This window comes from Homalodisca vitripennis, chromosome 6 (assembly GCF_021130785.1).
Source record: "Homalodisca vitripennis isolate AUS2020 chromosome 6, UT_GWSS_2.1, whole genome shotgun sequence".
NCBI classification, from domain to species: Eukaryota; Metazoa; Arthropoda; class Insecta; order Hemiptera; family Cicadellidae; genus Homalodisca; species Homalodisca vitripennis.
This window is the reverse complement of record NC_060212.1, coordinates 110,390,773-110,402,817: the sequence shown is the minus strand read 5'-3', so window position 1 is coordinate 110,402,817 and position 12,045 is coordinate 110,390,773. Positions and strand designations below refer to the sequence as shown.

Here is a 12,045-nt window from a genome sequence, read left to right as displayed (position 1 = left end):
ATGACTAACTTTTGTTTATAACCGTCAAATCATTGTTAAAATATAACAGTTAGAACCCACTAACTGGCAGTTGAAATGCGCCCGAATGTCATAGATTTTTAAAGCGATTTTGCAAGGGTTGACTATAAAATCCGTCAAAAATAGTCAATTACTGCAAAGCTACCTATATTTGATATTAAAAATGACCACAGATATAATCTAAAACAAATCTAAAATAAACAAATATATATATTCATACCTTTTACAAAGTCTTTCGTCGTTTTTGGGTTTGGTGAAAGAATACAATCCTCTTCGCTGTTACTGTCGTCAGGTGAAGGTATATATTCATCATCACTATTGATGTTTTCTATTGACAAACTATCATTTAAACTGTCATCAATCCATTTATTTATGATATCACCATCCATTTTAATATTTTTACAAACACACAATGAAATTACTTTTAACACATTAACACGACAACATAACCTTACCAGCAGTGAAACAATACTATTCCCAGCTGATGCAGATAGAACTGTCTGGTTCTCAAGTTTTGCCAACTTATGCAGATGGAACTAAATTTCCCTGCTTGTAAAATATTAACTGTTCATAATTACACAAAGATTGTGTTTATATATTAGTACAAAAAAGGCTTAATAATGTACACATTAATACAATAAAATGAAAAAATCAAAAAATTGCAGATGGAACCCTCTGGTTCTGACGTCTCGATTTGTTACCCACAACATAGTAATGTTCATATAATTAAATCGCATGTTATTCTTTTATGATTTCACATAACTATTGAGTTCTCTTTTAAACGATTGTTTATCATCGTGTGTATTTGGCCATTGGTAGGAAAAACTGACTCTTTTATAAAAAAATTCTTGAGATTTTATATAGAAGTCCCTGAAGTTGACCGAAACTGAAAAACTAGTAAGTTTTGACGTTAAAAGCCCATTCACAAATGTACCAGTTTCAAAACTCTCAAAATCACTGAATCATGTCTCAAAGACCAAACATTACAGGAAAGAACTAAACTTCCTGTGCCAGTAATTATAGAACTGTTAGAACTATGCACTCAATGCAATTATTTTGAGTTCCATGGTTAAATTTATTGCCAAGATGAGGGGATGGTCATGGGTTATCCACTATCTCTTATTTTTGCCAATATATTTATGGAGGAATATGAGCCTTGGCATTAGCTCAGTTCGAACCAAAGATTTGGTGGAGGTATGGAAATTATGCCTTTGTTGTTTTTCTTTATGGAGACACTGAATTGAATGAATTTTGAATCACATTAATAGAATTTCTCTGTCCATCCGCCTCACAATGGAAGTGGAAGTCCAAAACAAGTTTCGTTTTTTGGATGTGTGTATATAGGAGCTGCAGATGTACTTTTTGATTACTGTTTTTTGAAAGAAATAGCTTATGCCGAGATAAAGATGGATTAAAAGAGGCATTTAATAAAATTGAATCGAATTTTAGACACAATGGATACCTTTAATCAGTAATAAACAAGTGTAAAAGAACCAGAAGAATCAGTCCTGAATCAAAAACTGCTACTGATTACATTATAACAAATGACTGGGAAACCACAGCCCAAGTAATTGAACTTGGTCTTTCAGATCATAATGCTCAGATAACTCGACTTTCTATAAACTCTGAAGTTCAGGACACGGCAATGGCTGTTCTAGCTAGGCATTTTAGTAGGAATAACTCAATTCAATTAAAACAAAGCCTTTCCAAAATAGTTTTGCATGAGATAAATTTCCCTGGTTCAGATGTCAATACAAAATTTCAAAACTTTTTGGACACAGTAATTCTTTTGTTTGAGGAATCTTTTCCAAAAGTTATCTTGAAATAAAAAAAACACCAAAAGAAAAAAAACCATGGCTCACTAATGGGCTGAAAGTGTCTTTAAACAGAAAAAGGGAGCTGAGTTTTCTATTAAAAAATTTAAAAAATCCGAACCTTAGTGCATATTGTAATATATACAACAAAACTTTACAGAAGTTAATAAAACTAGCTAAAAAGACTTGCTACGATAAAGATATACAAAAATCGAACAACAAAATCAAAACAACATGGAGTATCGTGCGTAGAGAAATCAGCAGAAATTTAGAGAAAATATATATAACCTTCCTAAATGTTGCAGAAAAACATGTAACAGACAAAAATTTCCTGGTGGAGCATTTCAACAGCTTCTTTTAAACTGAACCTTTGGCAAAAATTCGTCATTTTTGACCTCCTGTAGTTTCGTCTGTGTTTTTGGCTCCAGCAACTGAGGACGAGGTATCAAAAGTAATTCTATAATTGAATAATAAATTGTCTTTTGGTTGGGATGGTTTACCTCCAAAAAACCTGAGATTCTGTGTCTTGGGATTTGCTGCACCTCTCACTCTGTTAATTAATCAGTCCATAGAATGTGGAATTTTGCCGGACAAACTAAAGTATGCAATAATTAAACCATTACATAAGAAAGGTTAGCAGGAGGACATTAATAATTATCGTCCCATTGCTTTGGTTTCTGATTTTAATACAAAAACAAAACTATGCTTTCCACAGCACAGAACGGCAAAGTTTGAGAAGAGTCTGTTTTACTTTGGTATTCGACTGTTCAATAAGTTACCGGAACGAATAAGAGCAGAAACCTCATTTTCTGGGTTTAAGAGATCGCTGAAAACCTAGAGTTCAGTGTCTTATTCTCTTAAGGAGTTCCTCGAGTTTAATTTTTGACTTCCTTTCAATTTTTACTTAGAAAGTTAAGGTATCTTGTTCTTGCTTTTCCTTCATTTATTATACTTCACTCCATTATGTTACTTGACAAAACACAATATTCGTATATTTTTTGTAAAATTATTCAAATCAAATGTGTCAGTAAAGAATTGAATTCCTGAGTCAGTAAATCAGAATAGTGATAAATTTGTGTTTATGTCAATCCTTCATGCATTTGGATTATCTTGAAAAAATCAGAAGAGTAGGTAGAAAGTATAAGATTAGACCCACATTAAAAACACACAATACTCTTAGACAGTCTTGTATAAAAAAATACAAAACGACCATTAAACATAAGGATAAAAGAATACAAAGAAAACATGAGAAAGAGGCTAACAGAAAAGTTGAAAATTGAACCTCATTCATTGTTGGTCTGAAGACCTGATATAAATTGTAATGAAATAAATAGAATACATTGCAGAAACTATTTTTTTTTTCAAAGGAAATTAATTGGTATACCAACCAATCAGTCGAAATCAGGCCACTTTGGTTGCCAATTCTGAAAAATTAACTAAAAAGAAAACCAAAAGTATCAAACAGATTAGATAGGCCTATTTGTAATTAACCAATAATTAAAAGGCCCACTCCCACCCTCCTATTTTCCCCTGCCATCTTGTTTCTGTTGTGGTGATTGCCATTTACTATTGGTTTCTGGTCAGTCATGGTGGTTGGTCAGCGAACGCAGACCTATTGTGACCTGTATTCTGTAGTTTAGTTTTAATAATTAGTGATGTGTTTTGTTTTTATTAAGTGAATGTTTGAGAGTCAGTGAGTTTGACACACAACATGGTGGTTGTGATTCCAGATTTATGCGTGTTACAACACTCTAGTATGAATTGTTTATTTTTTAAAGCTAGATTATATTATGTTTTAGGTTAGTTATTCACCTGAAGAAGAGATCAGATTGCAGATCTCGAAACGTAGTGTTACTGATTTTTGTATCACTGAATGATGGCAAATGTCTGGAAAAATCCCGTTTCCTTCACAATAAAGGTGTAAACATTTCTAAAAGAACAAATTTTTTTGTTTAATTTCATTTGAATAAGTTATATGTTGCTACTCTTCCAAAAGAGACAAGACTATTGATTATAAATATAAAATAATAAAATAAATGCACAAGCAAATAGTAGGCTATTGAACTTTAACAAGAAAAGACTGTAATTTCAAATCGGACCACCAAAATAATCAAGTAGACTAACGAAAATAAAATAATTACAAATAATACTAAGTAATACTAAAACTTAACTAAGATTTAATATTTGTTTACATTCTATTTGTTTCTAAAATATAACTAACGAAAATGGCTGTTAAAGTAATAACTTTGTTAACTATTGATATTTGTGAACTATTTAATTAATGTAAGAAAACAAATCACTCAATACAAGGGATAGTATTTGATTTAGCACAATACCTAGCTGAATAACTCAACAGGACCAAAGTAAAATTATGTGGCAAGTAGCCTATCCATTCCCCCCCTAAAACAGTGAAGAAAATTTACTCTGGAAAACAATAGGAATTTATAACGGTTTAATTCATTTTGATATGTCGTTTGTTAGTTTTGTTCATTAAACTTTTTTAATATTGCTATTTAATGGCAGATGATGAAAAACCATAAACTATACATCTAGTACTATAAAAAGTAATGGGGGTCAAATATTTTAGTGAATAGTTTTACTTCAATATTACATTCAATTAATTTGTTGGGTCGATATGGATCTGTAGTCCAAGAAAAGTTGTTTTGATTGCTAGATAAGCTAACTAGGCCTATAAAGATGCGTACATTTATATTATGATAAAACAAGAAAACTGTATGTGTATCTCTACATTAAAACTGTAAATAGATAGGCTATGAGATTTATCTCGTTGAGTAAGTCTAAATACATGTTCTAAGTTTGGTTTAAAATTATTGTAGTAGTAATGTAAGTTATATTTCAGGTGGACTATGATAAGCGGACCCATTTTTATACAGGGTGTCCAAAAAGTCCCGGGTCGGTTAAATATTTTTCAAAATATTTAAAATAGTGCTACAAAACCTTACACAAAGTTACTGGACATAAAAATCTATTTTATCACATATTCAGTGATCCGCTACTTCCTCAGGGGGGCGGCCCGCTAGGAGTCAGAAGAAAATCTTAAATGTAAGCATAGGTTGATATGTATATCAAATAAAAGGTCTTTATTAGTATAGTACAGAGCCGTAAAATTGACCTCAAACGGATAACCGAGTCAAAAATGACAGAAGTCAAAGATGGCTAGAGTTTGCAACTTAGGTTTATGTATAAAAATACACATCTTTGAATGGCTGTAATATTTGACTCGGTTATCCGTTTGAGGTCGGGTTTGCGGCTCTGTACTCTAATAATAAAGACCTTTTATTTGATATACATATCAACCTATGCTTACATTTAAGATTTTCTTCTGACTCCTAGTGGGCCGCCCCCCCTGAGGAAGTAGCGGATCACTGAATATGTGATAAAATAGATTTTTATGTCCAGTAACTTTGTGTAAGGTTTTGTAGCACTATTTTAAGTATTTAGAAAAATATTTAACCGACCCGGGACTTTTTGGACACCCTGTATATTGATATTACCAAATGATATTGCTCAATTACTCCTGTAGAAATAAACAACTGATTGTGGTTAGTTAATGTAAACAATAACATCATCTGTATTGTTCGCGAGAGAAAAGAAGAGACCTGGATTCTGGCCTATCTGAAATTTGCAGGCGCTACTACTAGTATGTTGCCGCGCCTTGTTTCGTAATTCCATTATTGTTTCACTGTTCCATTGCTATGATAAACAATTCGCAGGGTTGGCTGTGGGGCGAAGCGCCTGAAAGTATCGCGTGGCAACACACTAGTACACAGCTGTTTGCCAGCACGGGCCAGGTCTCTTCTTTTCTCTCGCCACCAGTACAAATTGTATACACATTTTCAGTTTGATACAATATTTGTTTAGTTTTTTTTTTTAAGCGACTTCACATAAATAAAAATTATAGTTAAGCAACTTTATAAACTAAACAAAATAGCATTGAAGATGATGAACTGTTTTCAATGGTTTCAAGATGTTTGTTTTGTTATTATAGTTTTTTTATTAGGCATAAATGAGATTTGTTCAATAACCTGTCCTAACTGCCTCACTATATAGAAATCTGGAGACGGGGGAGTAAGATAAGTGGACCTGGTTTTTATATCAATATTAATAAACGATATTGTGTAATTACACCCATTGATATAATTGACAAAACACTGATTGATTAATTAATGTAATAGTTAACCTAAGTCATATGTACTATCATAAACATATTTTAAAATTGTAAACATGATATGTCATGAGTAACTTGGCTGGAGTAGGATATAGTAGGTGGCCAAATTACTGATTAGAAATACCTAACTTAATCTATCACATACAAAAACATTCTAACATTACAGTTAATTACAATTAATTATAGTCACCTCTTTTTAAGTACTTTGTACTAAGTATAGTTGAGGTAAAAATAATTGTATTGCTGTATTTTTATATTCATTTCATTTTAAAATAAAAACTTTTACCTCTTACAAACATATGGGTGGAATTTATTAATTAGCCTACAATCGTTATTCGGTTGTTTTTACTAAATGTTTCAATTGTTTTTATAAAATGAATAGGCCTAATTAGATATTAAAAGTTATGTAACTTCAAATATACCTCAAATTATCAATTATAACAATATTTAATGTTAAAAAAACAAAACAAAAAGTTATGACTAATTTTTGGAGAATTCCAAAAATGCTGATAAGGGTAGGGTACGAGAAGCGGACCCGGTTTTTTATATCCATATTGACAAACGATATTACTTAATTATAACTTTTGATAGAGATAAACTGATACTGATTTTTGAACAATAACTAACTTGTATCAACTATAAACACTTTCATATAGTAAACGTATTTTTTTTTATAGATAATAACAGACAGTTGAAAACTTGTGGACGGAGTTTAAAAAGTGGTATACAGCTGACCAGATCATCTCTGTGTTTGAGCAGAAGAGAAACGGTTTTCTAGAGTAGATGTTTTAACAACTTCTCGAAAATGGTTTAAAATCATTGCTACACAGGAGAAAACATATAAATAGTTACGCATATTTCGTATTTCCTGTTATAAATGCAGTTGTTATCATTTCATTATTATTTATAAATAAAGTTTTCCTATTTCCAGTTCTAATAGTTTGCATGATTGTTAGAGCTCATTTATTATTTATAAGCTTATCAATACGTCCATTATATTAGTTATTTTAATTTAAAATATGATTGTGATTATGGCTATATATATGTTGATAGCATATAAGTTATGTACGCGTATTTGACAAATAAATATTAAGTATCGATGATTATACTAATCAATATAAAAAACTGGGTTTACTTATCGTACTCTACCCACCAATAATATGAGATTGAAAGTTCTTGACAAGTGGTTATACGGGAGCACAATATTGGTAGACCATCATTGTGATTTTTTTACCGCAGAGAAGTGTTTCTGCCTGGGGAGAATCCTTTCCTCCATTTAAAAAATAGCAGTTGCTCACTGCTATCCGGGCAAGCTGTAAGTATTGTAAAGTATCTCTGACATGTCATTCCGGAACTGGAACTGTTCCAACCGGGACGGTCCAGGCACAGAACTAGTTCTGGTTTCATGTGTTCCGTTCTGACAATGCAATAATACTACGTTCCGATATTTGAATTTTAAACACAAAGATGTACAGTTAAATTAATAAAAATTAAACTTTGTGAATGCTTATACAGTAGAACCCCTCATATCCGGCCTCGGTTTTACCGCACCTCGGTTTATCCGGCCACTTCTCGGAAGCCAATATCGAAATTTATTTACCACGGCTTGCAGACGCGCAGTTGCACGCACTAGTCTCCCACGACTCTTGCGTTATTTTGGTGTATCTATTTGTTTACATTTTCCTGTGTTGTCCTCAGTTGAGCTAATAGGTTTAACCTGTAAACAGTTCGTTGATTATTTCCAGTTCGGTTAGTACAGTACAGTACAATTGTTTTGTTTCGTCAAGTGCTGTGTACTGTAGGTTGGTTTATCCGGCCGAATCATTATCCGGCCAGGGGCTCGGTCCCGTGGTGGCCGGATATGAGGGGTTCTACTGTATTTGCAAATATCAATTTAAATTCTAAATCCACTTAATCATATTGTCAATATAGGTGATCAAAGTAAATTAAACAATGCTATTAAAGACAATTTTTTCAAACAACACCAAACACAATAAGAAATATTTATGAAATGGATTAAAATTCACATATTTTAGAATAACGTACTGCATATAACAAAACAACAAAATCAACTATGGTCCGGACTTAGATATCAAAGAAACCTTACAATAATTATAAGCTTTTGTGAAATGTGTTACCAGGGGCCAATCCCACATGTTGAAACTTCTTAAGCAAATTTTGTTACTTTTGAGAAATATCTTAGATATTTTCCTCATATTCATCACAATTTGGGTAGGGTACGATAAGAGAACCCGGTTTCTTATATCGAAGAGTATAATCATCGATACCTAATATTCGCATATCGAATCATAGACTATCAATCGATTTAAAAGTATCTATAGTCCCCAATAACAATCATATGTTTTAAATTAAAATATGAATTTTAATAATGTAACAAATAATAGCCTAAATTAACATAAACAAAATCAGGGAAAACTCATAACTTTAACTAAATGAATCAGAACGAGAACAATCAAACAGCAAAACTCATAAATAATTAAGAAATGATAACAAACATTGGGAATAGAAAAATAAATTAGAACATATAATAATTAGAATAGAAAACGGAAACTTGTCGAACTATCTACATGTTTTTGCCTGGGTAGCAATTTTTTATTGCTTTTAAGAAATGATTGAACGCGTCCTCTTCAGAAAATCGTACCTCTCTTCTATATAAATATTCACAGAGGTGATCTGCGAGAAGGTCGGCTGGAATACCACTTCTTAGATTGCGTTTTACGGCTCTCCACGAGCTTTTAACTGTCTGAGTGTTGGAACCAGTTGCTGGGTTTAGTTTTCACTATGGTTGACAGTAAAATGGACAAAACCACAATCACTTAATCCAAAATAAGCTTTCCACATATCTGTGACTATGGTTGTTCCAGGCTGTACGTGTTTTAGTACGAGAGGAATGAGAGTTTTAGCATCTAGTTTGTTTTCAGGACAAATCTCTATCTTATACCTACCCCCACGTTTTTGTCCTTCCGGTATAGTTTCTATTAAACATAGAATCCAGGTTCCTTCTACCAACCTCCCTTTGTTATTTTTACGTTTTCCAATTTTACACTCATCAATTTCCACCACCACTCCAGGACCTCCAAGCTTTTCTTCCCTATTAAACTGAACATCAATCCAAACAAAACACACTTCCCTGAAAAACGACAGCCAGTCAGATATCATACTTCTTGATGGACTGTGTAAATCCAAACTACACTCAAAAATTAAAAAATTGTAATTTGTCTGATTTCTGGAAAAGAAGTACAATATTGCGCAGTCCAAACTTTGACCCTTCAAAAAAACTATTATTCAGTGCGTTTTTAATAAAATTGTGTCCATCATTACCTTCTTTTTTGCATCTGAAGACGACCATGTTTGCTCCTCTCACAGTTACGTTTGTTTCCTTTCCACAAATATCACATCATAATGGATTCTTAGGTACTAACCCAACAGGTTGAATCCATAAAAAACACGTTTTATCGTCTTTTAAAGCAATTTCGTGAAGCTTCCTAAGATTGACAGCAATTTTTTAATAAACAATGTTACTTAGCCTATGTGAAATTTGAAATATTACCTTACTTGTATTATTTGAAAGTGTTTACAGCTGTTAATATAGATTATTTAAGTTAATTGTTCAAAATAATTAATTAGTATCGATTGGTTATATCGATGGTTATGATTAAGTAATATCGTTTGCCAATTTTGATATAAAAAACCGGGTCCGCTTATCGTACCCTACCCTCAAAATATTAGTCTTATAAATATAAAAGTCTCAAAATATTAGCTACTTCTTGTTGTTTAATGCTTACATTAAAATTACTCAAGTTTAAATCATATGATAAGTTAAATAAATTGTAATATCGAATGATCATTCGGATAAAAATAATTGAACCATTCGATAATAGCGATTGAATAACGAGTGTAGGCTGCTTATTAAAGTCTACCTGCCTTAAACTATAGCTGTGCAAAAATGTAATTTGGTAAAGTTCATTGGTTAAGTCAATCCACACTACTACTAGTTATACATGCATTATTAGTTGTTAACGTTATAAATTAATAATTATTTGAACATATAAATAAAAAATATTGTGGAATATATTGTGGTTGGCTGGAATCCAGAGCGGAACTGGAACATATACCAGTCTAGTCCATTTTGGCACATCTAGTAAACCATTCCTACGGAACATGGAGTTCCAAGTTTAACAGAGCCAGAACGCCCAGATCTTCTAGGCATGTAACCTGTTCCAACGGAACATGGAGTTCCAAAGAAGTGAACTGTTCTAGGTCCGTTCCGTTGGAAATGTTCCAGTTCTTTTCGTACATCCCTACTGACATGTAGGCCTAAGTCTAGGTTACAGTTGGTTTTGTTATTTATAATGCAATTGTTTAATTGATTTTGTTATCATAGTGTGTGATTATTGTTGTTAATGTACTATAATTCTTGTAAGGTTATTATATATATCCAGGTTTGGTTATATATAGAATCTTTGGATATCAATCGAATACAGAATGTAGGCCACTTTATTAAAGTCCACCCACATATATTAAGTATTTACTTATAAAGATATTAGATCAAAGCTAAAATAAAAAATATGTTCAATTTAAAAAATTGAGTAGTTTGTTTTCTCCATTCAAGCCTAGGCCAGTATCACTAGATACATAAAATTCCTTAGTAGACCTAGGGGTAAGTAGGATTACATCAACTATGAATATCTAAGTTGGCATGATTTACTTAGTTATAATAGGATAGATATTACAAAATACTTAGTATAAATATATAATTATAAGATCCATGTTGTATATGGGACAAAAACATTAGTTGACTGCTGTTCTATTGACAAATTAGGCCTAACATTTGCCTACTCTAAATAAGCACGAAATGTGTATATTTCAACGGGCAAAAAGTAAAAAATGTAATATAAAACAATTATAAATACTTACCGAGAAAGTATTACGTTGTAAACAACTCTAAAAAGAGCGCGATTACGATTTCATTCATGAATTTCCGAACCGCCCAAACGTAAAGCTACTACTGACGACGCCATTTTCGCTCACATAACTGGATTTACAAGATGAACAACAAAAGGAAATGTTGGATCACGTGACTTCAGCCATAATAATTTTATTTCTTTTGGCACAATGGTACTATAACTACATACAATTGTGTAATGACATCAAACACATCTAAAGATATAAAAAGGTCTAAAATACGTGACTTTATTTAATGTTAGACCTTAAAGTATGATATACAATATTGTATATATATCTTAAATTTTCTTGAGGTTTGTAAAGCTTAAATCAATGCCGGAATTGTTTGTAAAACTCTTCTGAAGGACCGCACCACGATACCATAAAACGTTATTATGATTATCTTCTTCCATCTTAGTTTTAAATAAACATAAGAGTCATCAGTGAAAGCAAAACAGAATGGTCATATTGTCTAAAATTTAACTCCTTTATAGAAAAAATGTTTTTCAACATTGTTGTGAACTGAAATATAAATGTGCCTAAAGAACTGGAACAGTTCCAACGGAACGTTCCGAAACCGTAATTTGTTAAACTCGGAACTCCATGTTCTGTAGGAATGTTTTACTAGATGCTCCAAAATGGTTGCGGCTCTGTTAAGCGGAACAACTAGGCTAGTAAATGTTCCAGTTCCGCTCTGGATTTCAAGCAACCACAATATTTTCCACAATTTTTTTTATTTATATATTCAAATAATTATTAATTTATACGTTAACAACTATTCATGTATAACTGTTAATGTGGATAGACTTAACTAATGAACTTTACCAAATTATATTTTCGTACATCTATACTTTAAGGCTCTTGCTCGTAATGAAAATATTACGTTAATTTTAAACTAACTTTTAATTTGGGATCAACAGTAGCAATTAATTGAGTAGTAAAGCTTTAGTATTTAAATAACGGAATTCCTTTTAACATATCTATTTTACTGTTTGAAAGTAACCTTATGAATATATAGTAATGTTTCAATTTCACTCATTGTATTTTATATCATTATTA

At 31.8% G+C, this 12,045-nt stretch overlaps 1 protein-coding gene across 2 annotated transcripts in view; it reads right to left on the bottom strand.

Annotated features, from left to right (window-relative positions):
* The window catches only part of LOC124364721 (mRNA (2'-O-methyladenosine-N(6)-)-methyltransferase), a 38,927-nt gene extending 27,857 nt beyond the window's left edge, over window positions 1–11,070 (bottom strand). For both annotated transcript variants that reach the window (XM_046820414.1, XM_046820415.1), the window contains exon 1: window positions 10,960–11,070. The gene's annotated coding sequence lies outside the window, so the exon portion shown is untranslated. The remainder of the gene's footprint in view (window positions 1–10,959) is intronic.
* Between the last annotated feature and the right edge of the window lie 975 nt (window positions 11,071–12,045).